Raw genomic sequence first — 24910 nt, forward strand, 5'->3', positions numbered from 1 at the left:
ACCTTCAGAAAACTGGGCAATCTTATCAAGGCCAGTAGGACAGCATCCAATCTTGATTCTGGCACAACCCTAGTAGACTGAACAGGGAAAAAAGGTTTGGTATTTATTTTTGCCCAACCTTAAATAACTACTCCTGAAAAGACTGAGTGCACACATGGACGCGTTTTGCTTAAAGTTTCTCAAGGTTTAGGTTTCAAGAAAGAACATTTGTAAAGGATGCTAAAGGATTCTGAGCCTGCACGCTGACTATGCAATTTTTGGGTCAAAACCAGCAGCCCCGTGGAAGTCAAAGAGACTGCTCATGCAGGTAAGCGTTGCAGGATCAGGCTCTTAAAAATGCCCAAGAAAGCATTTTTGTCTTAAAAGAACTATGAAATTCATAGGATGTGCACGCCTATTTCTTTACAGTACTTGATGTCAATTTCCTATTAACTCATGATCACACAGGTGACTTGTTTATACAACATCCAACACCACATTAGGGATCTTTGCCGTTACAGCCCAAGAAATATATTTCATTTGCCAAAGAATTTAAAGTTGTTTATCTGACTTTGCCTTTTATTTTTAAAGGTGATTTTACTTTAAGAACAGCAGCCAAACATGACGTCTATCCTGACTTCAAGTACATTCAAATGTTTCTTGTGCTGTTTAAAATAAAAATATGTACACTGAAATTGGGATGGGTCTGTGCAGTTCCCAGCCCAGTTACAGAAGCCTGTTTTTAACAGGGCTTGGGTGTGTCAAATGTCAGAAATACTATGTCATAAGATGGTCTGGGCTGTGAGGTAGAACAGGAGAATTTCATGCAGATGGACTTAACATTAGTAAATGTACACCAGGGGATAGTGGGGCAGGAAGCAGATTAAGTGGGTCCTAATCCATCTCCAGTGCCTATGATTCCAATTTTTTAATTACTGGTGCATTCTCTAACCTCACTGTGACAGGGTCCTCTGCCCGCCCCTCTTCCTGGGGCCCACTGACTGCCCCAGTAAAGCTCAGAGAGGCTTCCTGTTATGCAGCACCCCTGGCTTTATTTACACACACAGTTCTCCCACCGCCAGTGTTGAGCTATTTACAAGGCTTACAGGGTTAGTGCCCTCTTTGGCTAGCAGTCATCCTGCAGCCAGGAGACTGCCCGTTCTCCTGGCAGCCCCCCTTCATACTGGCTTCCAGCCCTTAAACTGCTGGCTTGTCAGGCCCACAGGTGGAGTCAATCACCAGGCTAGGCATCACGCCTGTTACACCAGCCCCAATCTATTTCTCTTGATTGGAGCTGGCTGAGCAGGGGCTAATTAAGTGCTTTTTCAGCAGCACCCTGCTACACTCACATAATATAGGATTTTTTAAAATATGGGGAACTGTTAGGCACAAAACCTATACCATGATATTTAAGTCATGATACCACTCTAAGGCTAGCAACTTCAAAGCTAAGAGTAACATTTAAGTTTATCTCTTGCATTTTTACCCCTTCCTTTCCTTCACCCCAAATTGTGTGTGCACTATTTAACAAATGATCACTACTTAAACATAGGGTTTACAGTCAAATTAAACTGTGGTTCAAAATGTTATTACACAGAAGCATTGGGAAAACAATATTAAGATTACACTGCATCCGATGAAGTGAGCTGTAGCTCACGAAAGCTTATGCTCAAATAAATTGGTTAGTCTAAGGTGCCACAAGTACTCCTTTTCTTTTTGCGAATACAGACTAACACGGCTGTTACTCTGAAACCTAAGATTACACTGTGAACTATGAGCCACATGTAGCTCTGATGTATAATAAACCTGGTCCTTACATGAATAATACTCCTTGCTTGGCCACCACACCCACAGAAACCAAATGCCATAAGTACTAAGTCACATTAAGAACATCCATATTCATCACTACTAAGTTTAATTCCCTCATTCTTCTAAGCAGTGAAGCAATAGATATGTAACTGCACAGAAAAGGAGACATCGCCTTTAGCTGTAACCATACCCCAATGGAACCATTTAAGTGAGAAGCTGGGCCAACCTATCAGGAAAACACAGACAGGTCTAGTAGCTGCTAATCGCTGAACTGAAGGTGAAAAACAATTTGTATGAATCAGATACATTCAGAAAGCAGACAGCATTCAGTATTAAGCATAGGGTTCCTCTCTGGACTCATACAGTAGGCAGTGCAAGAGACAAGCCCACAGGACCGCCAAATTGGGTTGAATTGTATTTCAACTTTTAGTATGAACAAGGCTATATTGATAAGGTCAAGTATTTAAGTGTTCAAAATCTTTACACTGTTCACGCAAAGCTTAAGCACACAAGACAATTACAAAAGTTAACCCACTTTTGCAGCCCCCAGCAAAAGTCAACCATGTTGCAAGGACAGTTATAAATGTAGTAGTGCCCCTGGATGGTTAAAAACAAAAACACAGTTGAGTCATGCAGTACGTACAGGACTGAACTACTGCAAAACTGTAGCATAGCATACTGTAATCAGGCAATGTCTATACTAGACAAGTTAGGAGGGTTTGCCAGTACAGCTATACTAATGTGAATGTTGACACGAGTTATGCCAATATAAAAAACGTGTTTGACAACACAGTGTCTACGCGATGACTTTTGCCAGTACAGAAGTGTCCTAAAAATATCACACCCCTAATCAAAATTATACTAGCAAAAGTTTTTAAATGAAGATCTGACCATAGACAAGTTTAAAAAACCCAAAAACAAACAAAAAAAATCAAAAATCTTGATCATCCTCCTTTGGAGTCCAAGAGAGGAAAAAGCTGTTAATAGTTTGTATGAGGAACTTGCTGTCCTTAGAACAATCCCACCTTCAAACCAAACAAACTATTCACAAGTATAGGCAACCCTTTAATCAGTATGTTATATATGAAGCTCATATTCCATTCACTAATGTTTAGAGCCAGGTTTTCAGAAAGGATTGAATAGCATTCATAAAAATACAGCCCCAAATATAAATGGAGGCTGGTCTATCTGTGTCTTTCTGAGCTAGTCTGCTTTTTCTGATCATTTATGAGACGTGTCCCATGCCAGCCAAACTTTCTGAAAAAAGGAGTTATTTTCCAAACCATAAAGATATGCAACAGAATTACAGTGTTAGGCAGACACAGTACTCGCTGTTACCATAACAGTGGATACAAGTAGTACCTTGCAATTGTTTATGTAGCAAAATAAGATTTAAAAATGCTGATACTAATTAAAATACTAAAATACTAATTGCATGCTACAATCAAAAACATACATACATATACAGAACCATAATTTTGCATGGCAGTTTACAGAGACTAGAGTCATGGTCCCTGCCCCAAAGATCTCAGTCTAAATGATACAAACATTCAACATGAGAATAGACAAAAGAAAGAGAAAGGGAAAAGAATAAAAATGCAATTGATGAAGTATGTTTATTCACTTACTGTAAATTAAGCACATTAGATACATTCTTAAAGTCACTTGCGTCTTCCAGAGCATGATGAACCAAGTATCACATTTTACCAAGCATCTTACCAGGACACAAGTAAAATCCACCGTATCAAAGGAACTGTTCATGCCTGCACCCAATACACTAGTTCTAGGATTGAGAACTTGAGAGTTTTCACATGATCAAATATACACTTTAAAAATGTAAAGAAAATGAAGTGAGATGAACAGCTGCTCTGTTAGAACTTTAAATTTTACTGGAAAGTAGCCGTTTATAGTTTCATAAGGGCCACTGCCAAAATTAAGCATTAACATTGATCTTAAATGCAACCCTATGTTGTACATTTTAGCTAAATCCAGAAAAATATCTCCAAAGAAATACATTAGGAACATGAAACTTAAAACATGTAGACCCCTTCCCCCGCTTTACTGTGTGATCTTCTTGTGTGGGAGGAAGCACAGACTAGTGGATAGACCATGGGGCTGGGAGCCAGGACTTCAGGGCTGTAGTCCCATTTCTGTTATGAACTCACTGTCCTCTGTGCCTCAATATCCCCTCCTCCCAACCATAAAACTTGGATGAGAGCCTTTTAAACAGGGGTACTGTGAAGCTTAAATGTTTGCAAAGTGCTTGGAGATCCTCAGATGACATGTGACAAGATGTAACTTTTTAAAAATAAACAAACTGTGAGCTATAACACACACGCACACACACCTACAAGAACAAGACCTACAGTTTGGGACAGCTTTGGAGACTGACCAAGTTGAAAGTGCCCAACATCATTTTTAAAAAAAATATTGAAACATTTTTAATTCTGAAATAGGACTTGTGTCACCCATACCACTACCCTATTAGGAAGGCCCTGAACACGAGACAACACAACATGCCATCAGGACTCAAATTTCATCAGTTAAAGAGCAAAGATGTATCTGGATTCAAGCCCTGTGCAACATTTTCTTCCTCCCGTATCACCATGTACAGTTACACGGAAGGAATCACCCCAAAGAGGTGTATTGTGAAACCCCACATGGCCTCCCTAGACTTGCACTGAAAACCTGCCCGAATGGAATATTCATGATAAAACCCTTAGGCTAGGCAGGAAAGAATGCCGTGCGCTAAGCAGCCCAACACCTGTACTGACCAAACCCTGCTCCTTATCAAAATAGCTGTTCACAAAGCAAACTACACAACTGCCCTTCGTCCAGACACATGAGAACCAAGTCTTTCAGGGTGGTTTCTACCTTTTGCCACATTTGGACATCTCTCTTCCTTCCCAAGCACACTGCTGATCAGACATATGCAACACTGGTTGGGTGTCTAATATACTCTAAAATAGCCAACGCACACCAAAGCCAGACTAGTAACACAATGAGCCTGATGTGACCCAACACCTTTATTATATTTGCTAAGTGCTGGCTATGTGCTTAGCATTGTATAAAAGACAAGATACAAATAATTCCTGATTATTGGGCAGCCTTGAGGAAGGATACCTGTTTTCCTCCCATTGACAAATACCCATCAGTTCAGATAGCCCAAGTGAAGACCTGTCCCAGTCTGAGACGTCCAAAAAGCCGAAGCGTATTAAGTTTCAACTTGAATGACTATTGTTTGTCATGAGGTGAGCTACTGCAGGATAGCAAATTGTATTCTCCCCCCAGGTGGGGTTTTCAGACACAGGAGGCAAGATATTTTTAACTGAGTATCCTGGGTCCAAAATCTACATGCACATTACAAAAAGCAGCTGCTAAGCCAAAATAGCAACAATGCTAAAAGTAAGTAGTTTCAAAACATTTTGAAACAGAAGCCCCACCCCCACCCCCGTTTCTAAATTAAGGAAGTTTTAACTTTTGTAAAAACAGCAACTACGCTTTTTATAAGTGACATCTTCCTAATTAATTGTATTTTTGTGCTAGAATTAAAATATGACCTAACCACTTTCAGCATTAAGGCTGATAGCATAAGGCGCTTCAGACCAAGTGGGTTTGAAAGAGTCTAGAGGTTAAACCTCAAAGTATGAAACGCGAAGAGGTCTCGGCACAAAAAGGAGGTTGTCTGAATAACTCCAAAGTCCTACCCACATCACCACTATCCAGTAAATGCATGACTGACTTCACCCTTAATTGTATTTATTAATTCTAAAGTGTTTCTCTCTCAGGTTAAATTAAAAACTCTAGCTTTCAGTTTCAGAGCACTGCCAAGACACAGTAACTGACCAAAAATGCAGCAAGGACTGAATCTTAAATAATGTACATGTTAATATGCATTATTATTAAAGTACAGTGTTTCATACTAAAAGTCGTGAACTATGTGTGTTCAGTGACTAGTTTTCGAACAATACTTGCATCCATCTAAGTTTCAACAGTATTAGTTAGCACCATTCATCCTTTAGGATGATTTCCATAGCACCAGCACTGAGATAGGCCCAAAGGTTGCCAAAGTTCTGCACAAACTATATACATACAGTACATGTTCAATGCAGCCATCTGCAGGGGAATGGACGGCAACCAGTCATAACAGCAGCCTACAGGAGGCTGCACATCCTAAGGGGGAGGAATGGTTGGCCTGAGGCACCCAGAGTAAACCGGAACTCTTATGAAGACGGCCATCAGATCTTTAATATCCATGCAGTGCAGACAGAATTCTGGATTGTAAGGTTTTGTCCCAAAGACCCATATACTGTAACATTCACAGTGTTGCATTTAACCTCCTCATGAGGGTGAAGGGCTGTGCTGGCAAGGGGAAAACAATGCAGAAATGAGCATGTGAATTGGAAGTTTTACACAATTAAGCCCTTTTTATGCTAGAATTTGACAAAAAGAAAACACTGTAAAAAAAAACTATGAAAAAAATTTTTTAAAAAACTTTACACTTCCAAAAACAGCTTAAGCAATAAGAAAAGGAGTACTTGAGGCACCTTAGAGACTAACCAATTCATTTGAGCATAAGCTTTCGTGAGCTACAGCTCACTTCATCGGATGCATACTGTGGAAACTGCAGAAGACATTATATACACAGAGACCATGAAACAATACCTCCTCCCACCCCACTCTCCTGCTGGTAATAGCTTATCTAAAGTGATCACTCTCCTTACAATATGACAGGTTTCAGAGTAACAGCCGTGTTAGTCTGTATGCATCCGATGAAGTGAGCTGTAGCTCATGAAAGCTCATGCTCAAATAAATTGGTTAGTCTCTAAGGTGCCACAAGTACTCCTTTTCTCCTTACAATGTGTATGATAATCAAGTTGGGCCATTTCCAGCACAAATCCAGGTTCTCTCACCCTCCGCCCCCCCCCCCCAACTCACTCTCCTGCTGGTAATAGCCCATCCAAAGTGACCACTCTCTTTACAATGTGTATGATTTAAGCAATGTATGCTCTCATTACATTTCTAAGCATGGGAAGTACAGACTCACACAAGTTCTTACAGTGCCAGAGCCAGTTAGCTTCAAAGGCGCCAAACAATGTGTGAATGATCCCTATGCAACTGTAACACTGTTTCTTAGCCTCACAGTTACATTACAGATCATTACAGTAATTAGAATACATAATGAATCAAGTTAGAATCTTTCCCCCACTTCAGCCAAGTACGCAGCCCTTATCTAATATAAACAAACACAAGCAGTTTTCTTATTGGCTATCTGCACAGATAGAAAGCTTGAGAAAACTGCACCTGCATAAAAGTCAGGGGTTAGGCTGGAAATACTTAGTGGCCTGATTTTCAAAACTACTGAGCCATCACAGTTCTCACTGACCTCCCATAGGAGCTCAGCGCACTCAGCACCTCTGAAAATAAAGCCATAAGAGATTTAACTACACTGTTAGGCACTGACTCTTACATATACTACCTTTGATTCAGTAAACTTCTGGACAGTATAAATAGGTCTTCGGTTTTCATACAGCTTACCGGACATCTTAAAGAGTAACTTATGGTCAATCTGTTTAAAGAAACTTTTACAGCTGCTACACTTGAGGAAAACAACATCTAGGCAAAGATATTTATTTGCCTGATATTCAGCATCTCTTTTTGCAATATTGACCAAAAAGACAGCAATGCCATTTTAGACTGCAAAAGCATCATGTCAGGATGTAAAGATTAGATATTGCTTTATATATGGTTCTAGCACTGGGATGCCCAGAACTTTAAGTGGTCTCATCAGAAAAATAGCAAACTCTGGAGAAGAGTAACAAAAATTAAGGAGCTGGAGAGACCAAATCCTGAGGAAAGTTTACAGAGCTAAATATAACCCACTCATATCTGCAAACAGTTATATTAAGTTTGGAGGAATTTCACATGCATAAAACACAAATGGTGAAATCCTGACTCAATTTATTTCAACAAAGTTAGGATTTCATCCACTGGTGGGAAAGCAGTTTAGGAGGATGGATATAATTACAAATAAATAGGCTGAAGTTAGACAAATGAAAGTTAATTCTGAGTATCTGGAAGTGCATTAGACTATGAAGCAGTCTCCCAAAGCAAGAGAACTGGACAATGCATCAGAAAACATATTACAGGGAATCAATCCCATGTTAATTAGGGGATGAGCTAGATGGGACCTAAAAGGTCCGCAACCCTAATTTCTATAATTGACTCCTTGCGCTTGTATAACTCTCCCCACCACGCAGTATAGTGTTTCCTGTTGCTCAATCCTGCAATGAAGTTATAATACTGTTTTTTGCAGCACCGCAGTCTGGTGCTATGGCAATGATGGGGAAACTGTAAATAGAGTCTATGACTTCATGGCAGGATCAACCAGAAGACTGGAAGAAAGGGAACAAGCCCTTAAAGATGTGCATGCATAACAGGTTTCTTCCTTGGATTTACCTTTAAAATATATCCATTTAAATACACTACCAGCTGAATTCACCCACTTCTTTAGTACATAAAAACTGATAGATTTTAAAAAATTATTCAAATCTGGCATTCTGCAAAGGAAGATACAAAAGGTGGCAGCTGTTCCAGCTGCCACACAACTACTTTGCCAGGACATCTTATTTTTCATTAGCAATACACTCCTTTTCCACCATCACATATCTCCTGAGCAAAGACTGCCATTCTTGCTAACCTGTAGTAGCATTTGGTTATTAGGACACAGGAGCTCATCACCAAACAAAAGCAAAAGGAAAGGTTTCACTCATACACCGTAACGCTCAGGAATGCTTAAGTTTTATTCCCATTTTACAGACAGGTAAGCTAATCATAAATTGTCACAGCAACTCAGTGGCAGACATCAGATAGAACCCAGGAGTCCTGTGTCCCTAGTGTAATCACTAGACAACACTGCCTCCTGAAACCATACAGAATACCTGTCCCGTTATTGCATTCCTTACATAGTGACTCCCACTATCGAACATCAATGCGAGGACTGTTTCCCGTAGATATGGGTTTGTCCAAGCTGCTCAACAGTTGAAGTCGGTGAGTCATGAGCCTTCTCACCCACAGTGAAAGCACACAGAATCTACTGTTCTGCAGTGAGGTAACCTTCAATTATCAAGGCAAGAAGCTCCCTTTCCTCATCAGATTAGGACTTGTAAACTCAGGTCTTGTTTTTAAACCTGTGTCACTGCCTCACTACGCTCACTTCAAGGCAATTAATTTCTTCTCGCCCGTATACTCACGCACACAAAGCGCATGCTGCACAGCAAATTAAAGCCTTGCTTCCCAACATTTATCAGCAGGATGCATCTCTATCTTGTATTTGGCACCATTAAAAATAGCAGGCACGTGACAGACAATAGCCTTCTAAAAAAACTAAATCCTTAGTGCGACCAGGCAAGATGATAGCATAGTCCATTTTGATTTATATCAGAAAGTAGCATTTACATACAAAGATGGCATTTGCAAGCCACGTAGATTTCTAGTTTGTTAATATTAATCCTATTTGGTCCACATCAGAGTATCCTAACCAGATTAAAATGATTAGTTATTACTCCCTTGCAAGTGAAAACATTTTAATAACCTAATGATGAGGCAGGTGGCCAGAAGGAACCAGTGACATCACTGTCCCGCTTGTTTATCATTAAAAAGCAACCCTCAATCCTGCAAGTTCTGCACTACTTCCTCTCACTGTTGCCTTTATCCTCATTCACCCACCTGCATTTTATCTTAGATATGAGCTCCTTGGGGAAGGAACTATAAGTTCAATGGGTGCCTAGCACAATGGAGAACCATCATGCCCTGTGGGTGCCACTGTAATTCAAAAGTAGTATTTATTATTCATGACAAATACCAAATGAGAAATGAACAACGCTCTTGGACTTCTAACAGTGACTTTATCCCCTCTCGATCTTTTCCTTAATATTAATATAACTGTGCAAAAATATTTATATTTCATTTCTATAGGGCCATAAAACAAAATGACATCTTGGTTGACTTGGCAGCCACCTGCAGAAAATAAAAGTTGATCATTCTGTTCAAGAATCTAAACCTGCAAGGTGCTAAGAAGCCCCAATTTCCACTGACCACCATGGGAACTGAGATTGCTCAGCACCACTCAAGGTCAGATCCTTAGTGCTCTTTATTAAACTACTTTGGCCCTGATCCTGCAATAAGTTTTGCACAGGTAGACCCCTCTGCCTGCACAGGGCCCCACTGACCTCACTATGAGTCTGTCAAAGCGGAGCTCTTTGCAAGACCAGGGTCCTAGTCAAGCCCAAGTTAGAAATCACTGGCTGAGCAGCAAGACTTCAGACACAGACATTTATGAAGCTATTGACTTCCATTAGGATTACCACATGCACTAGCATTTCTGGCAGGACAAAATATTATAGTAGAATCTTGGGCTCTTTCAGAGCATGCCCCAATTAGGAAATATTTTACAGAGTGCAAACATGAAGATTTGATTTTTTTTAAAAGGTTCTCTTGGGTAGTATTTGGGAGGAAACCCATTAATTAAGTTTGCTAGAAGTCTGCTCCCAGTTTATCTAGGTCATCTAATATATCTTTATGAAAAATACAGATGTTCAAGTGCATACTTTTCTACTTCTGGCCTTAACATAGGTAACATATCCCTGGGGTCATTATTAAAGTTCTCAGGGCAGGAACCTCACCTGCATCTTTGTTTGTGAAAGGCTTAGTATACTGAGGGTGCCAATAATTACTGATGTATCATAAGAGTTAGAAACTTGAATGAAGTCCATCTCCCTGCCAGGGCAGTGCAAAGTCCTCAGTTGACGGCATGTCTGACTAACTCTTCACTATACTGGAACTAGTCAAAAGATGGAGAGATAAAAAGGACTGAAAGTAAATGACACTTTACCATATGAGTGAACACTAGGAGTAAACACCAATTTTCCTTTTGAATTTGAGAAAAACCAATGATGCAGATATAGGTGAATGCATGATCATTCACCTGTAACCCTGTGGATGCATGATAAGGTGCAGCAGACAGGGCTGGATTTGATAGTATAATACAGCTTCTCCATCTTTAACTGCTGTGAGCCACTGAGGGTAGCCAGTCTAAAAATACACAAGAGTAGTAGACACACAGGGCTAGGAGTCCCCATTATGTTCACCCCTATCCACTGTTAACCTATTAATTACAGACACAGGAAATCTAACTGCTTTACTTAGTCATCAGCATCTCCTAAAGTTTCTGTTTGCATTGCAACTTCAAGTTAACAGGTGTGTGTCCCGGGCCGTACATCTTGTGTGCATTTCCACACACACACACACACACACACACAGGGCTTCACCAAATACTAATATTAACTTAACACTTGTATAGCACTCTAAAAACAAGAGGGCAGCTCATCACCCTTTCGTACCAAGACTGAAAGGACACTGTATTAGAAAAACAAAACAACCCTCTGAGGATACAGTAACAGCACTTAAGATAAAGCTGTTTCAAAGCTAATGACATTGTGACCAGTGTAGCCTAAGGAAGATGTTACCCAACTTCAACCTCATTTATCAGAGCTGACTAGCCTAAGAGAGAAAGTTTAGTGAGACCAATTAAACAAATTAAACCTTGCATCCAGGCTTCAGACACATGGGTCCCTAACTGCTTATCACAGAAGAGAGTGAGTCCACAAAACAAACACTGCCTGCAGCTGTTCGTCCAGCAAAGTCACCCTTAGTGTATTTAAAAATAATAAGAGTCAAGGAGAGAACACAGAAAGATAAAACATGAGAAGGGGAAAATCATCAGCAAAATAGGGGGCGGAGGGGAGGGAGAGTTGGTCCCTGCCTGGCACTGAAGCAGTGGAGTAAAGAGGAAAGAGGGAGGAAGCTGTAATGAGAGGGGAGAGATGCGAGGAGGAAAGGGAGAGTTAGAGCGGAGTGAGTGAGGGCGACGAGGGACCTTTCTTAGGGCTGCGTAACAAGCTGGCCCGCTTGTGGGCACCATGGGATACAGCTGGGCGTGATGGGGCAGGGGTGGAGATGGGGGCTATCGGGGAATAAGGCTGCAGGGGAAGGGAACAGAGATAAGGGGGGGGGAGTGCTATGGAGAAGCAGGGGGCGAGGGCTGGGGGTCCTGGGATGAGGGGGAAGATGGAGGAGGAGGGAATCCTGGAAGGGGCTGAGGCTGGAGGCTTGTGCAAAGGGAGGGGGAGACGACGAGGCAGGGGGCACAGGGGCAGAGCTAAGGACGAGAACCGGCGAGGGGGCGGGGGAGCTAGGGAGGGGCTGAGTCAGGGATCTGGGAGGGGTTGATGGCAGTCGGGGGGCCTTATGCATAAGTCTCAGAGAGAGACAGGGCTCGGCAGAGGACCCAGAGGGGTGGGGACTGGAGAGGGGGCTTGGCAGTGGGGGGGGGGGGTAGTGCTATGGGGAAGGAGCGGGCTCAGCACGGGGGACCCGGAGGGGCCATTGAGGGGAGGCTCGGCAGGAGACCCCGAGGGGGGAGGGGCTCCGCAGGAGGGGAGTGCTACGGGGAAGGAGTGGGCTCAGCACGGGGGACCCGGGGCGCTATGGGGAAGGAGTGGGCTCAGCACGGGGGACCCGGGGCGTGGGGCGCTATGGGGAAGGAGGGGGCTCAGCGGGGGGGGGGACCTGGAGAGACCATTGAGAGAGGCTCGGCAGGGGACCCGGAGAGGGGGCTCAGTCGGGGGGACCCGAGGAGGGCTCAGCAGTGGGGGGGTACTATGGGAAGAAAGGGGCTCAGTGGGGGGACCCAGAGAGGCGACTTGGCAGTGTGGGGGGGCGCTATGGGGAAGGAGGGGGCTCGGCGAGGGGGACCCGGAGGGGGGGCTCGGCAGTGGGGGGGCGCTATGGGGAAGGAGGGGGCTCGGCGGGGGAGACCCGGAGGGGGGGGCCCGGCAGTGGGGGGGCGCTATGGGGAAGGAGGGGGCTCAGCGGGGGGGACCCGGAGGGGGACTCGGCAGTGGGGGGGCGCTATGGGGAAGGAGGGGGCTCGGCAGTGGGGGGGGGCGCTATGGGGAAGGAGGGGCCTTGGCGGGGGGACCCGGAGGGGCCACTGAGGGGGGCTCGGCAGGGAACTCGGGGGGGGGGGGGAGTTACCCTTGGCCGGCTCCATCCCCGCGCTCGGGGTCCCCGGCCGGCGCTGAGGGGTCCCCGCCCGGGGGCGGGTGCGTGGCGGAGGCCGCTCCGGGACCCTCTCGCTGCGCCGCCGCCGCCGCCGCCGCCGCCTCCTGCTCGCCGCTCGCTCGCTCGCTCGCTCTCCTCTAGGGGAGGAGGGGTGTGCGCCGCTCCCAACCCTCCGCCCGCCGGGTTTCCGCCCGGACCTCTTTCCCCGGGACACGGGACACTCGGGCCCCGCCCACCTCCGGCCCGGGGCCAATCGCAGCGCGGCGCCGCCACCCGCCACGCTGCGCCTGCGCGGCCCTTGGAGACGGGCGGGGCCGGAAGGCGTGGCCTTGGCGAGGCGCCGGGAGCCCCTGCCCTGGCGCGCGGGAGCTGGCGCCGCCACCAGCCCCCACCCTCGTGCACCACCCCGTGCGGCCCTTCCCCCGTGCAGTCACCCTGCACCCTCGCCACGTGCCAGCGTGCACCCGCCTTCCTGGCAACCCTCCCCCGTGCAGCTCCTCCCTGCAGCATCCCCGAGGCAACACCCATGACAGCGCTGTCCGGTGCAACACAGCCGGGGGTGGGTAAGGTTCTTTGGCCTGCCATGCACAGGAGGGCAGACTGTCTGATCATGGTGGTCCCTTGTGGCCTTAAAGTCTGAGCGTGCAAAAAGCCTTGCCGTATAATACACCCCCCCCCCCCCGAACATCCTAGTGCAGCAATTGCCAGGAGTATCCCTCTCCCCGTTCTCCCCCCCCCGCCGACAGAAACACTTCTCCTGTCCTTTACAATCTGCTTGTTGGATCAGCCCCCTCGCTCAAGCTGACAAGGCCAAAAAGTATTTATTTCCAGGGTTGCTAATTTGAGATTTCATTACAAGTCTCATGATATTTGGTGTTCTCAGAGCCCCAGCTTCTGGGGTGAAAAATAAACCAGTAAGTTTCTAGCCTTTATGGTTCTAGAGAAATGCTGGAAAATATGATCCCAACTGTCGCCTAAAAGTTCAGAAACCACAAAGCGAAGGGAAAGACCCAAAAGTATTAATTTAAAAAATAATTTTAACAGTAATGCTTATTTTTAAGCCAATTTCATAGTGGGGGGGAGCTGATTCATGATTTTTGAATGGTTGGGGTTTGTATAGAGACTGCATTTCTGGGGAAAAAAACTCGCTGAAACAGTAGAAATGAACAAATCAAAGTGAGGGGTCTTTCTTTGCGTAAAATATGGGAATAATGATGTCTAGGAGTTGTGAGGAAGACACAGACAGATGCAAAATGGTAGTGAATTTTACATCCTAGCACATGTGCAGCAAAGACCTGATCATTTGCCCCATGACTCTAGATTCTAGGCGGAGGGGTTACCTGAATATTTCAATTTTAGTTGAGCAAATACATCTTTTTTTAAAATTTAACCCCGCTCCCCCCACCCCCCGCCAAAAAAAAAGATTTCCACTGTTTCGCTAACTCATTAATTACTCTGTGGATTTTGCTCCAGTGTATTGCCTCTAGGTTGAGATCAAGCATGGAAAATTTCAGCCCAAAGGGAGAATTTGAGAATGTAATTGAGAAGCCGGATGGTCATGTGGTTACAATGCTGGGCTGGAACTCAGAAAATCTGGGTTCTGACTTTGCCAAGAGCATCTCTCTGTGTGACTTCGGGGGAGTCACTTCATTTCTCAGTTCCCCATCAGTAAAAAGGGGATAACACTTCATTTGCCTATTTAGATTTCAAGCCCTTTGTGGCAGGGATGTCTCTTGTTATGTGACTGTGCGGCACCTACCACAACGGGGCCCTGATGTTGGTTGCGGCTTCTAGGTAACAGCAGGCAATTGCTACTCTTGAGAGTTTGTTACTTGATGGTGCCTCTGTCTGGTGCACAAACAACACAGCACTATCCTGAAGCCCCCACCCACTACAAAGAAGTTCCTCAGTGCAACCCTGCCCACAGCAGCTATGTGGTGAGTTAGTGTGCAGCAAGCCAGTGTGTGAATGTACAGGGCCGTGCACTAACTCACTGTGTGGTCACTTATCATCACTCCAGGACTTTCACTGCACTGTAGCAGTGTCCACATGGTGAGTTAGCGAGCAGCAAAGTGGCGCGCTGTAGATTTAGGTCCTGGCTTGCTGTACACTAACTCACCATGTGGATGAGCCCTGAGTAAGGGCTGCGTAATGGTCACTGAGGTGCTGACGTACAGCAGTGCAGGGAGAATGTTCCATATGGCAGGAGGCTCTTGCACCAGCAGCAGTGAAAATGCAGGGGAGGGGCTGGATTGAGCAGGGAAAGTGATCAGTGGCCCAATCCTGCTCCTCTTGAAATCACTGGGATTTTTGCTATGGATTTCATTGGGGGCAAGAGCAGGGCCTTAGGGCCAACCCATTGCAAAGCTAGTGGAAGTATCCAAGGCCCGGGGGAATGTAGTTGCTCCTAAGTGTGATATTGTATTATATGGACTAATGGCCTCATCCTGAGATCCTTCCTCTGGCAAGCAGTCTCACTGAAGTCAATAAGATTTGAAGGAACTCAGCACCTGGCAGGATCAGACCCTTAAGCAGGACCTTCCGAAAGGTCATTGACTCATACCCAGTGTCTCTCACCCCCTCCACTCTGTCTTCTCTCCAGCCTTGAATCCTTTTAACCACCGGGTGGTGGGGGGGAGGGGGAATGCCTAAGCCTTTGCCATGAAATCATAAAAGCTCCTTCTTCCTCCTTCTCTGCAACAGTTTTGGCCTGGGTGCCCCAGGAAGTCTGGGGCGTAGAAAATGAGGGAGCAGAGGGAACAATGCTCTGTGGGCTGCCCTGGCGCTCAGACCCTGAAAGGAAAGGGACGGCGTGTACCGTATGGGCTAAGAGGCACCAAGTGCTTTGCATTCCCCGGGCCGTAGGCTGCCAGCGCTCACAGGCGAGGCATGCTGAAAATGCACCGCGTCAGCTGCCATTCATTTTATTTTTAAAGGCAGGGAGGATGCATCCTCACAAAGCAGAGCAGAGGTTCCCATAGCCACACTGCGTGGGATTCTGCTACAGGCCCAGAGTAACTCTAGCGGCCCCTGGATTTGCACAAGTGCGACTGAGGTCAGGATCTGTCCTGCAGGGATGGGGAGTTATTCAGGGCTGACAGGACCCTGCTAACCCTTTCCCAGACTTTCACGTAAGAAGGAGACTTCACTGCAACGCATGTGTAATAGGCCCACGTTTTCCCCAAGCTCTGGTGAGCGAGGGATGAGGCTGCACTGAGCGACTGGCCTGCAGCGACACATCAAAGTTTAAAATCAAACCAAAGCACTGAGGGCAACAATAGCCCGGAACCCATCACAGCAGGTCAGCAGGGGTGTAATCAATACATCATGTGCTAGCTGCGGTTATTCTGCATGCCAGTGGCAGGCACTAACAGACACCAGGGTCTAGTGGTTAGAGCAGGATGCAGGGAAGCTGATTCTCCATTGTGCTGCACATTGGGCGGTCCTTTACCTCCACGCAAAATGTTACCGTTCCCCTTGGCTAGCTTTCTGCATGCACTTTGCTCTGCCATAAATAACTCCCCAAGGAGCAAGGGACTGGGAATCAGGACTAGTGTGAATTTCTTTTCATGGATTGAAAGCCACTTCAGATTGAAAATTGTCAACCAGCAGAATCAGCTGTCAATCCAGAGACGTGTCTCTCTGCACTGGGGTCACTGCTAATAGCAAACACGGCAGGGAATAGCGTTTGTAGCCATGGGACTGTCCTTCCAGCACCTCCATTTATCTTATACTCTTTTTTCTAGCCTCCGCTTCCCTAGAGCACCCACTCCCTGCTAACCAGGCCCTTTTCTGGGCAGGGGATGTCTCATTTTGGGTCCCTAATAATTGAGGTGACCCACATTGCTGAATGCTTTAGTTTTTGTTGGTTAGAATAACTTCTTAAAATCTCCAAAACATTTCTATTCCCAGCATTGTTTATAACCAAACCTATGTGCTAGGGTGCCCATAACAATCCCAGCACAGCTACGGAGCCTGGGTCACCCTGGTACTTTGTGCTCTGACTGAGCATGACCCTAGCGCTGGCTGGGTTTCTGACTGGTTTGATCAGGCCCAAGGGAGACCACAGCAAGGCTTCACACCACCCCCTGCAGGCATCTGGTGGATGCGGCACTGGGTTGGGACTCGGGAGGGAGATTTGGTTTCTGTTCCTGGCTCCGACCTGTTGTGACTATAGGCAAGTCCCTTTCCCTCTCTGTGTGTCTGTTACCATCCGCAGAGGCAGAAGGTAGGCGGGGAAAGGGGAAGGGACTAGCACTTACTATGGAGATGTGCAATGCACAGCGATCATAGCTGGGGCCTCTAGAGTCCAGGCATTACAGTAGTACAAGTGATTTGCCACGACTGATTCTCCAGGTGTCGGTTTTATTTGCTTTGGTGAGTGTGTTTGGTGGGGGTGGAGTTAGTTCTTATTTCTAGCCCCTCCATCAGCCGACAGTAATCAACATATCATTTGCATTAAGGGGCAATGTTGCGTTATGCTGAAGAGTTCCACCCCAGAAATGGCTGCATTTCAGTAGATGCCCGGGTGTGTCATCCCACAGTCTGGGGCTGGACAGCATCGCTGTAGTTTATTTTTTACAACTCCCCCTAGGGAAAGCTAGTCGGCTTTCAGCTGCAGACCTTCAGCCCCAAAGCACAGATCCCTCCCCCTGGGGCTAGAGGACGAGCAGTAGTAAGAGGTTATCTTCTGGGCAAGATGAAGCTAAGCTTTGTACTTGAAGCCTGAATCTAACACTACCACCTGCACCTCCCTTTTCTTCCTCTCTTTCCTAGCACCATAGTGGGGAATAGCACCTTGGCTTCTGTCTGTAATAACGTCTAGCTCTTATATCGTGATTTTTATCCAAAGCATGTTACAAAAGAAAGTCAGTATCATCACCCCTCTTTTACACATGGGGAAACTGAGGCACAAAGCGACCTCCCTATAGTCACGCAGGAGGTGAGCAGCAGAGTGAAGAATCAAATGCAGTTATCTTGACTCCTGGATGAGCCCCGTAGCCACTGGGCCTCACCGTTATGCCAGTGTCAACGTTCCAGTCCAGTCATATTGCTGTAGAAAGCCAAAACGAAGCCACCAGACTTGTATTGCTCAAGGGGCTGGAAAGCCAGGATACAGAGGTCACCTAGTCCAATCCAGCTCAGGTCAGTAGTGACGACAGGCTGGAACCATCTCAGGGATGCTTTGATGGGTTTCAGTTTCTATGGGCCAAAGAGCCAACTCCCAAGGTACAGATCAGCTCCCTTGCCAGCCGCTTGACTGAGGGCTGAATAGACCCTTCATAACATTAATAAAGGGGGAAAGCTGTCTTTCAGACAGAGAGCTCTATCTGGCACAGTTCCATTTTCTATTACATGAGGGTATGTCTACACTGCAAGGTATACTCAGACTCAGGTTTGAGCCCAACTTCACTCCCATGCCCACACAAATCTGTCTGACTCCGGTCAGCAAGCGCTCAGGACCCAGGTCTTAGGACTCATGTGGGGAGGGGAGTCCAAACCTCACTGAGGCTGTGATCCAAGTCCTGTCATTTTGCAGCAGGGAAGCAGTTCAAGCCACAGCGCCCAATCAGAAGCTCTGTGTGGCTGTGTTAGCATGTAAACCCAGATTTACAATGCAGCATAAGCGCTGACTCTCGAAAACACCAAGTCCTCACGTGCAGGTTCTCCTGGACCTAGCTTTGCCATGCAGCATCAAGGAAGCCTTAGGTGCCCACTCCTGGACTGGAGCCCCATTGCATTGGGCACCATACGCCCATTCAGTGCCCATGAGGCTTCTGGAGCTGAGCCCTCCACCCAGAGCCCGGTTTGGGCCCTTTGCTTAGGACTTTAGCTCTATTTCTTCTCCATAGAGCTCACACAGCACATCAGCTGCCCCTTCCCCCAATCCGAGGTCTTCTGCAGAGGCCTGGCTATTCCTAGTTTCCACTGGACAGGCTGCCTGAAAGTTACCTGCTCCAGGCTCCTACTAGCATCAACCTGCTTGCTATCACTCTCCTGCACTTCCCCTATGGGCTGCCTGTCACTGGCTCCCCAGACTGAGCCCCTTGCAGGCTTTTCTAATCACCTGATCCCTAGTTGATCAGCCCCAGCTGTGAGATAGCTGAGCCCTCACACCTGTGGTTGGATGCAACTTCCCTTAAAGGGCCAGCCACGCTGTGACATCCTGCCCCCAAAGAACTTAGACCCTGAGCCTCAAAGATATTTAGGTTCCTACCGTCCACTGAAGTCGATGGGAATTAGGTCCCGAACTACCTTTGAGGATCTAGGCTTTACAGTCCAGGGACCTGACTGTACAGGCTGCAAAGGCTGATCCCTGCTCCCGTGTGCAGTCTCACGGAAGCCACAGGACTGCCCATTGGCCCTGCCCAACACGCGTGCAAAACGCCATGATTTTGGCTGAAAGCGTTTCCACCCCCACTTTGCCTTGCTGCAAAGGCCCACAAGGCCCACCAGCTTTGCCCATGATGCCACTTTTGCAGGATGGGGGGGTGAAGCTTTGCTTCTTAGCTTTGTGCCATATATTTCCGGTTTCCATCAACCCTCCCCTCTCAGTCCCCCTTGGTTTCAAGCCCACTAATATGTTACCCTCCGTGAGTTTATAAGGAGCCCCATTGTATGCAGAGAGGGGCCCCCTTCTCCAATCCAAGGCTGCTCTTCTAATCAGAGGAGCTGTTGCTCTCAGGCCTGTTTCAGCGGCAACCATCCACGGCAGTCGAGGCAGGATGGGGCTCGTCATGTGGACAGCTCAGCTGACCCAGGGAATGAATCGCGGCTTTTGTTCTTGTCCAGCAGCCTGGTGTTGTTTATGTCGGACACAAAAGGATTGTTTATCGTGTTGGAGGCATAGAAAAGTCCAGCAAAGAAAGGAAAGGCTGTGCCCTCAAGGCTGGCCCCTGTGAGGCCGGGTTCGATTTTCATTGCGGTGTTTAAGCAAAGGGCAGATCTTCCCAAGTGACAGTGATTTTATAGAAATCAACAGAATTTCAGATGGTCCCAGCTCCCCATCACTAGTGTGTTTTGTGTGATTTTCCTTTCTCAGTGCTTGCAGGTTTTGCTTCTTTCCAGCAGCCTGGAGCGCACAGATCAATGCGAGAGGCTCAGAGTGTAAGAAAAAATAAAAAGTCTGCTTGTCCCTTTTCTGCCAGTTCTTATTTAAGGCCCTCTGATTGCATAGCCCAGGAGAAATTATTTTGTCAATGAACTCACCTCCGCCAACACCACAGCGGGAGCAGAGAAACAGGGCGTCCTCCCAGTTTAGATACAATCGGCTTACATTTCCACAGCCCCTTTCATTCCAAAGAGATTGACAAACTTAAAGGGGCCACACAGAGGGACGTCTCCACTCTGCCGCTGAAATGCAGCCACTTCTGGGCTGAAACGCAGCAGCTGTTGTGACGGCACACACATCATCATCATCAATCACTCCCTGATTCTCACTGATGGCAAGGTCATTTTACACACGGGGAACAAGCCCACCCTAACTTAGCGTGTAGGGTCAGGTAGAATCACAAGAGGTGAGACAGCACCAGGCCAAGTGACACAGTGAATATGAGAGACCTTGAATTGGTTCCAGGAGGAGACACACACACAGAGATGCACACACTGCAGCTAAGCTTCCTCCATTTGTTTCCCAACACCATGTGTCTCACTCTGGCGCGATCTAGCGTGATGGAGCTGCAGGTCAATATTCAGCCATATGTGGCAGCTGAAGTCAAGCTGCTGCTAATGCAGCTCTCTCCAATATATGACACAGCAGGGCTGTCAGCACAAGCATGGGAACCCTGCAGGAACCAGCTTTATGCTGAACTTTCACTCGGCCAGCACAGTTTTCACCTTGTCACTATCCCCGTTAGCTGATGCTTTATAGGACTCTGGTTTTGTAGCACTGCCCGCCCCAGCCTCTGTATCACCAACCAAGCTTTTATAATAGCTATTGAGAAACAAGGGCAGATTCATACTCGGCTTTGCTGGCCTGCACCTTGCACAGTCATTTGCACTGGTGTAAAGCGAGTGAAAGATGCTGCCCATTCTGACCTGGTGTAAATCCAGCATTTAGATCTATTTTTCCCTGGTGTAAATGATTGTGCAACATGCAAGGGAGCAGAGAATCAGGGCCTTCGGTGACTCGAATGTGCGTCTGGCTAGATGCAAACAGTGTAAAGAGCTTCAGGATTTGAACAGCTGAGTGCAACACTGTTCCCAAGAAACATAGCTCTTTCAGATGGGCTGACCCAAACTGCTAACCCCAATCCACTTGAATTTGGGGTGACCTTGCAAACAGGCCCCTTTGTGGCTTCTCCCAGGCTGCCCCTCAAGCTCAAAAGGAGCTTCCCATAGACACCCACAAAGTCACCTCTTTGTCCTCCTTGAAATCCCTCCTTAAAACTCTCCTTTTCCATGATGCCTACAAAAAACTTTACAACAGTTAGACTGCTTGTATGCTGAAACTACCGCCCACCATGCTGGCCAATACTGTCTCATCACTTCCTTGTGCTTCCCTGTCTGTTTCTAGCCACCTGTTGTCTCTTGTCTTCTCCTTAGACTGTAAGCTGTTTGGGACAGAGAGCATCTTTGTTCTCCGAGCACTCTGGGGACCTGGTCCCTGTCTGGGGCTCCTAAACGCTACTCCAGTGCAAACAACACCTAGCCCTTTTCGTCTATCGATTTAAAAGCACTTTGAACAGGAGGGCAGTATTATTGTCCCCATTTTACAGATGGGGAAACTGAGGCACAGAGAGGGGAAAGTGACTTGCCCAAAGTCACCCAGCAGCAGAGCCAGAACTAGAACCCAGGTCTCCACCTAGTGCTCTATCCACTACACACTGCCTCCTATAACACAGAGTAATAATGACATGTGCACCCAGGAGCCAACTTTGCAGCTCCCCTCATGTCTAGCTCTAATAATCAGACTGCTGAGAGTTTGAAGACTAAGCTCAGGAAGCAAAGCTGTGAGCTGCATCCCCCGGCAGCCATGCACGTATTTCACCTACCTGTGTGCATCTCATCAGTGCTGCTGCTCCAATCAAGTGAATTTACACTTCGGGGTGTCGCCTTCAATTTCGTCTGGAGCTCTGCAACTTTGTGGTTCTGTCACTGCAATTCAAGCCCTTCTGTGAAGTAGCCTCGTCTTGGGATGCGGGTAGACGTCTAGCAATCATAATCATTCCCATCAGCGGATACTCTGGCAGTACTGAGGCCAAACCTGGAAGCAGAACGGTTCCTAAAATACATCTTCGCACCTTTGGTGGCTCGGCAGAAAAGGGGCCTGTTTGTAAATTTCAAGAGCCAGGGAACGATTTTTTGGAATCCAGAACTAACAGGAGACGCCAGGTGAATTGGGCTGCCTGAGCAAGCTGGGATGGCAGAGGAACAAAAGCACAGCACTGCAGTCCAATGTGCGGGAGGCAATATTCTCACAATATTCAATGCACAGCGCCTCCAAGGAGGTATTTTCTGTTGGTTCCCCTTTCCAAAATGTGTTCGCATCAATTTTGGGGCTGGAAACAGATGACAAACCTGGTGACTGGTTTCCACTGTTTCACCAAAGAAGCAGTGAGAGGGTGCAGTGGGACCCAGTGAGGGCAGGGCAGCACAGTAACCTGGCGTGTTGCAGTCCTGGGGTCTAGTCCTGGTTCTGCTACTAACCTGCTGCGTGACTTTGGGAAAGTCACTTCCCCTCTCCCACCCTTTGTCCACTTACAGTGGAAGTTTCACTGGGGCAGAGACTGTCTGTGCAGCGCCCAGCACAGGGAGGACCCGACCTTGCTTGGGGCCTCTAGGTGGCGGTGCTACGGAAATATTAGTAATAATAACGAGGCATAACAATACTGTATTTACCAGACCGGCCTGTAACGTGTGCTACCAGCATCTCCCATAATGAGAATTCAGCAAAGCAAATCAATGCCCTAATCAGTTGAGACCAGTCTCTGACCACTGCATACATCATCCCACTATAAACCTCTCCCTCCCACTCAGCGTAGTGCTCTGCAAGGCTGCTGAGAGAGGCATAAAGAGGGGACAACTGTACCGGGCCTCCCCCACCCCAACATCTGTGTAAATAAAGTGAAATGGGCGGGGTTGGGGTGCTAGTAAACATGGTGTACAGGGCCCCAAATTTCTCTTGATGGGCCTGGCCCACTGCTCCCTGCTGCTGCTTGCAGAAGTGTCGCATTACAACAACCGCAAGTAGCAAGTCCCCTTCTTGGTGCAGTAGCGGGAGCTTCTCATTTGCCAGCCCAGTAGAGGCACCAACGGCGGGCGGGCTGGCGAGCAGGGCTGGACGCCGTCACGCGCACAACCCTGGTGCAGTTGTGGGAGCGCCCGCTGTTGCTGCCACCAGAGATGGGAAATTGTAACCAAAAAAAAAGGGGTGTGTTGTTGCAGCCCAAAGGGTGACACTCATGAAGCACTAAACTCTCCAGGCCTGACGCTCAGTCACCCGTGGGCCCCTTTCTGCTCTGGCAGAATAAAGGGGCCTTGAAGTGAAAAGAGCCTTTTGAGGATCCCCCTGTGAAGGTGTGCAGTTAATGTAAAGGCCTTGCTTCCAGCCCCCAGCAAAAGGCTGGGTCAAGGACATGGCCAGAGAACACTATACTATGACTATTCTCTGCTTCCAGGGGGCCACGAGGTGCAAAGCATAAGTTAGTGCAGCCTCAAGGCTACCTTACACCAGGGGCCTCCCAGAGTACATGGAGTGCAAATGTGTCTTAAAACCACCTTCACTCCCCCCCACCCCGCCATCCCGGTCCCAGTGTCAAAACAGAGTAACTAAGACCAGGCCCTCCAGGTCAGCCCCTCCCTCCGTGGACTTGAAACCAAGGTTGCGGGAAAGGGACAGCACAAACGAGGCTTCATGCCTGTCTCCCTACACTCCACCTAGGCAGAGAGCTGCCTTGAAAAATTATTGATATCAGGAAGCACAATGCTGTCTCTGATGAAAGGCGCTGGAGTTCCTTAAGAGCTTGCATCAGTCACTTCTTACCACACAACACGATGCCATCAGTCGTGCTAGGCCAAATTCTGACCTGACGTAAGTCGGCGCAACTCCATCGTCTTCAACAGTTTCGCTTACTAACACCAGCTCTGAATGGGCTGCTCCTTTCCTGCCAAGATTCTTTATGGATTTTTGTATTCAGATGAAAGCTTTTTTGGAGCTTCCTTGTTGGAAACATCTCAGTAGCCACCAGATCATAATACTTTTCACTTCTACAGGGCCTTTCATCTGAGGATCTCACGCACTTTACAAATGTTAATGGATTAACCCTCTCAATGCTGCCTAAGTACATTTTATTATATCAATTTTACAGATGCAGGGGGAGGAACCTGCAGCACAGCAAGGTTAAGTGACTTACCCAAGTTTACACAGTGAGTCAGTGGCACGGCTGGGAAGAGAATCCAGGCGTCCTGATTCCCAGTGCCTTGTTCTAAGCTCTAAAAATTGGAAGAGTACAACCCTGATTCTCCAAATTCCACATAGCCAGAACCAGAGGCTGGTTGTGTCCCTTGGGTTTGCATAGTCTGAGCATCACTCATGTGAAAATGAATGGTACAGTAATCTCTGTAAGAGGAGCGCAGCATATGACATCGAGTCTCAATCAAGAGGCAAAGAACTGGATATACTGGGGCTTAGAGGCTAAAAATGTGCCGGTGTGCTGAAAAACATTATTATTATTATTTGTATTATGGTAACACAGGAGTCCCAGTCACGGACCAGGACCCACAGTGCTAGGTGCTGTACAAAATACAGAACAAAAAGACTATCCTTACCCCCAAAGAGCTTACAATCTAAGTAAAAGATGAGAAACAACAGGTGGATACTGACAGATCGGGGATTACAGCGAAAGAATGATACGATACCGGTTAGCATGACAGGCAGCGGTCTCAGCCCACCAGCTGTCCAACTGGTGTCAAGTTTTTTGCAGGCATCACAGCAAAGGAGAATTTGAGGGAGGACAATGAGGTGGTTTTGTGGCCGACCACAGGGACTTTGCTCCCC

General features: G+C 47.1%; 1 protein-coding gene across 1 annotated transcript in view; it reads right to left on the minus strand.

Annotated features, from left to right (window-relative positions):
* Positions 1-13002, minus strand: part of OTUD7B (OTU deubiquitinase 7B) — a 64543-nt gene extending 51541 nt beyond the window's left edge. The window contains exon 1 of the mRNA XM_074938490.1: positions 12886-13002. The gene's annotated coding sequence lies outside the window, so the exon portion shown is untranslated. The remainder of the gene's footprint in view (positions 1-12885) is intronic.
* Positions 13003-24910: the final 11908 nt, after the last annotated feature.

The sequence above is a fragment of the Natator depressus genome, chromosome 24 (assembly GCF_965152275.1).
Source record: "Natator depressus isolate rNatDep1 chromosome 24, rNatDep2.hap1, whole genome shotgun sequence".
Taxonomy (NCBI): Eukaryota; Metazoa; Chordata; order Testudines; family Cheloniidae; genus Natator; species Natator depressus.